This window comes from Penaeus japonicus, unplaced genomic scaffold (genome assembly GCF_977035675.1).
Source record: "Penaeus japonicus unplaced genomic scaffold, GWHDUDI00000001_assembly GWHDUDI00000011, whole genome shotgun sequence".
In the NCBI taxonomy this organism is placed as follows: Eukaryota; Metazoa; Arthropoda; class Malacostraca; order Decapoda; family Penaeidae; genus Penaeus; species Penaeus japonicus.
This window is the reverse complement of record NW_028234413.1, coordinates 35,185,201-35,190,200: the sequence shown is the minus strand read 5'-3', so window position 1 is coordinate 35,190,200 and position 5,000 is coordinate 35,185,201. Positions and strand designations below refer to the sequence as shown.

The 5,000-nt window shown below is 41.8% G+C and overlaps 1 protein-coding gene across 1 annotated transcript in view; it reads left to right on the top strand.

The window, feature by feature from the left end:
• LOC147471014 (uncharacterized) overlaps positions 1–5,000 on the top strand; it is a 65,235-nt gene that overhangs the window by 58,062 nt on the left and 2,173 nt on the right. The gene's annotated exons all lie outside the window — the stretch shown is intronic.

The following is a 5,000-nucleotide window of genomic DNA, read 5'->3' as shown; positions in this document are numbered from 1 at the left end:
TAAGAATCCTCTTGCTCTTCATATGCACATACTGTACGTAAACAACCACAGTATTCGTGTACACAGTCCCGCATATATACGTACGCAAACACAAACACAGTACTCGAAGAAAGAATTAAAAATAACAAAGAAAAAAACAACTTCTTAGAGTGAAATGCATAAAGAGTAAATTTCTGGCCGTTATTGCATTGTTATCACTAATGTTATTGTAGCACTGTTTTTATCCAACCTGCTTCTACATTTACGCAAAAGAGAACACCTTTGTTCCTAAGAGTGGCAAGGGTAAAGGGTAGAGTTCAAAAGAAAGGCTTGAGGGTGCAGCGGAGATGCCGGTTCCCCTTACATGTAGTGAGTCCTCCCTATTTGGTAAGCGTCCTTGGTACCCGCCGTACCTAGCCTGATTCAGAACCACACCCCTTTTTGTGAAATTCTACCTTTCCATTCTCTGTCCTGGTTTGTTGGCTTCTTTTCTTTTGATTTTGGTTAGTTGGTTCGTGTCTTTATAATTTTTTTTTTCGTTCTTCGATTTTTTTTTTTTTTTTTTTTTTTGAGGGGGGTCATTTTGTGTGTTGTTATTTCTGGCTTTGTTGTGTTTTTTTTTGTTTGTTTGTTTGTGACTGTCTCTAATTCTTCCTCTCCTCATTCTGATTCTCATTCTCCTCATTCTCCAACTTTATGATCTCTCACACTCTTCTTTCCTCCTCCCCTGTTCTTTCTCTCACTCTCTCTTCCTCTCCTTCTCTTTCTCTCTCTCTCCCTCTCTATCCCCCTCTATCACCACCCCACATATCCACCATATATCCCCCCCCCCTCCTCCCTCCTCTATATACCCTCCGACTCTATCTCTATCCCCTCACCTCTCTATTCCCCCCCCCCCCCTAATAATTACCCCTTCATCCATCCCCCTCTATCCTTTCCTCCTCTCTCCTCCCTCCCTCTCCCTCTCCCTCTCTATCCTATCTCCCCTCTCTATCTTCCTCACCCCTCTCCTATCATAGTCCCCCTCATCCATCCTCTTCCCTATCCTATCAAACCCCTCCCACCCTCCCTCCCACCCTATCCCCTCTCCCATCATCCCCCCATCTCATCCCCCCCTCTATCCCCCTCAATTCATCCATCCCTCTCTATTCTCATCATCCCCATCCCCCATCCCCATCCTCCATCCTCTCTATTTCCCCCCATATCATCCCAGCTTCTCGATTCTCCTCTCTTCTCTCCTCTTTCTCCTCTCCCTCTCCCTTCTCTATCATCCCATCAACCCTTCCTCTTCTCTCCCTCATCGCTCTCTATCCTATCCTATCTCCATCCCCTTCCATCGCTATCATCCTCTCTATCATCTCTCTATCCCCTCCCTCCCCCCCCTATAATCTCCCCCAACCATCGGGCCGCTCGGCGCGGGAGCTCAATCCCCCCTCCCCATCCATCCCCCCATCTCCTCCCTAATTCTCCCTACTCCTCCTCTATATCCCCCCCCCCCCCCCGCCGTCATTACGTCCCACTTGCACACTCTACTCTATCTCTCCTGTTCTTACTTAACCAATCCCTCTCCACCTCCTCACACATATACCTATCCTCCCCATCCTCCTACCTCCTCTTCCTCTTCCTCTTCCTCCTCTTCCAGCCTCATAACGGTCGTTCGAACCAAGGAATTTCATGCATAAAAAAGAGGTAAAAAAAAAAAATTAAATGAATGTTAAAAAGATCCGGGACCTTGGACGTGAGAAGACGCTCATTTAGACTCATTGAACAGCACCGCAAGGCCGTTCCCGCCTCGCCCACATATGCCCGGGATCGCAGACACGCGCAGACGCAGACGGACTAACGTACAAACACACACACGTACGAACACACGAACACACACTGGAAGAAAGAGAGAGATACATAGAGGGAGAAAGATAGATAGGTAGGTAGGTAGGTAGGTAGAGAGAGAGAGAGAGAGAGAGAGAGAGAGAGAGAGAGAGAGAGAGAGAGAGAGAGAGAGAGACAATCACACATCCTGGCCTCTCAAACAAAGGGGAGAGATTTTGAATTGAAAAGGGTTAGGAAGGCCCGCAGATGGAGGAAATGTTGATCAAGAGGAAGAAAATATCAATCGTATTTGTTATAAAGATAAATAAATATCTTCTACTCTGAACATTTTTATATCTGTCTATTGACTCGACAGAGGACAACAAGACACAAACAACTCACACACATACACCACATGGACAACTAATACAACACACAGGCGCAATACATCACATAATACGCAACCACACACATATACAGAGACACATACACACATACATACACAAACACTCCTCTCTCATTCACACAAATATATTTTTATGTGCGTTTTTGTGAACGCAGACTCGTAAACTTTTCAAGTCCTCTTTTTCCCATGACTATTTCTCACGGGACAATAAACAGAGCTATAACAAATGAAACTAAATTAATCAGTAATTACGTTACCTGACATTAATCAACAATAGCTTTAATCAATATTGTTTTCTGTAACCTTCAAAAATCACCACAATAAATTCACCTCGTGGGTTTTCAAGCGATCAGCAAAGCACTCAACCTCAAATTTATTTTTTCTTCTATTTCTTACGAACTAAAACTGTAAAACAAAAAGATAAACAATAGTTTATTGTAAATTTGTCAGGAAATAATTTAACCCCGCACTCGCTGGTTTGGCGGCCGCTCCCACTGCCTTCTTGTCCCCTGCAATTTTCAGGAGTAGCGAGTCGAGTGTACTTTTATAGCCTATTTAAACATGGATCGCCGCGTATTTCCGCATCTGAGACGAGTGACCGCTGTTCTTCTCTCTTTTATGATCACAGTTTGAGAAGTGTTAGCGAAATCAGCTGAAAGAAAGAGTGAAATAAACAACCCAAGTAATAAAATGAGGGTGTCATGGATTTTCATGATGTAAACAGATCAAGGTTAGAGAAACACGCTCACACACACAGGAATGTAACATTATCACACGGACGTAGGCTCGCACGCAAAGCCTTGGTTCAATAATCATAACCGAACTAAAAGGCATAAGAAGTATCTATGACCTTGGCACATCAATATTTTGGTCATTGTGAATACATATAGAGTTCACTACTACGAAAGGCCAACACACACACACACAATACTCACCTCCACACACACACACACACACACAAACATAACCACACACACTCCCGACACTCGCACACGACACAACAATAACGCACGCCGCACATGCACGCACACACATAACACACACACCTCACAACACAACACACACACACACACTCAACACACACACACCACACACATCACACTCACACACACACACACACACACACGCACTCACTCCTCTCACACCACGCACTCAACAACAAGACCCACACTCGCCACGCACACACACACACAACACTCAGCATAATTCACACACACCACACTCACAACACCACTCACACTTCGCAGACACAACACACTCAACGTACACACGAAGCATCGCACACACACACACACACACACACACACACACACACACACACACACACACACACACACACACACACGCACTCACTCTCACACACGCACTCACACCCACACTCGCACGCACACACACACACACACTCACATATTCACACACTCACACACACACACACTCACACTCACACTCGCAGACACACACACACGCACGCACGCACACACACACACACACACACACACACACACACACACACACACACACACACACACACACACACACACACACACACACACATTCTCCCCCTCCCCTGCACACACAAACAGTACAAAGATACCGAAATGGCACTAACAGCTATAACAATACATACTACTTTTTTATTTTTTACCATGACTTGTAATTTCTCAAATAGAAAAGTTATTCCTTTTACCATCACCATTATCTATATTAGTTTTGTTATCATCATCCTTAATGTGAAATGATGTTATAGCTATTCTCACTGCCATTAAAAATGATATATTTTTTATCATCAATACCATGACCTTGTATCATCAATGTCATCTTATGATCATCAAAATAATTAAAGTTTGTGTGCAGACAATGTATATGCGCTTTTCTCACGCCCACTTTAGTAGCCATAAAAACAAAAGCGAATCAAGAATCCTGAAAATAAAAAAGAAAAAAACGCAAAATAATCATGATAATAAGTAGAAGAAAAAGTAAGATGCTGAAGAACAGGTAGAATATAATGGATACGAAGAGCACAGCGAAGAAGAACATGATAATGGGATGGAAGGAGAAGACGAAGATAACGAGGGAGAAGAAGACGAAATTATACATACCTGTTCTATCCTTGATTCACATAACAGTCAACTTGAACTTAAACTCCACAAGGAGACCACAGCCCTGAAATGCCATCACATGCGAAAATATAAAAAGCGCAGACGAAAAAAACAACAAGAAAAAAGAAGGAACAAAAATAATATAACTGGGGCGTTTTCAGGGACTACGCACATACGAGAGTTGTTAGTTCTAAGTTATCTGAAATGTAATAGCCTCCTCGTCATTGTATTTATATTTGCTTTAGTTAATTCACAGATGAAAGAAGGGTGTGTGGAGAAAGAGAAGTAAAAACTATATGCCAAATAATGATCTCATTTTCTAAAATACCCAAATCTAAAATTTTATATGAACCCCATGCTAACACGTAGACAGACAAATAAACACTCAAGGTTACACATGAAACCAGAATGTCAAAAAAAGAGGACAAGAAAAACAATACATGCCCTTAAGGCACAATAAACAAATAACGCAATTAATCTCCCTATGAATCATAAATATATATATAAATATAATATGATATACATATAGTATATAAATATATAAATATAATATATATCTATATATATAATTTATAAATATATATACATATACACATATACACGGATACGTTACTCTTCCCTCTCAAAAAGAAAAAAAGTGAGAAAAAATAATCAAGTTCACAACACACATACACTCCAGAACCAGAAAACCCTTGTTCCAATTTCTT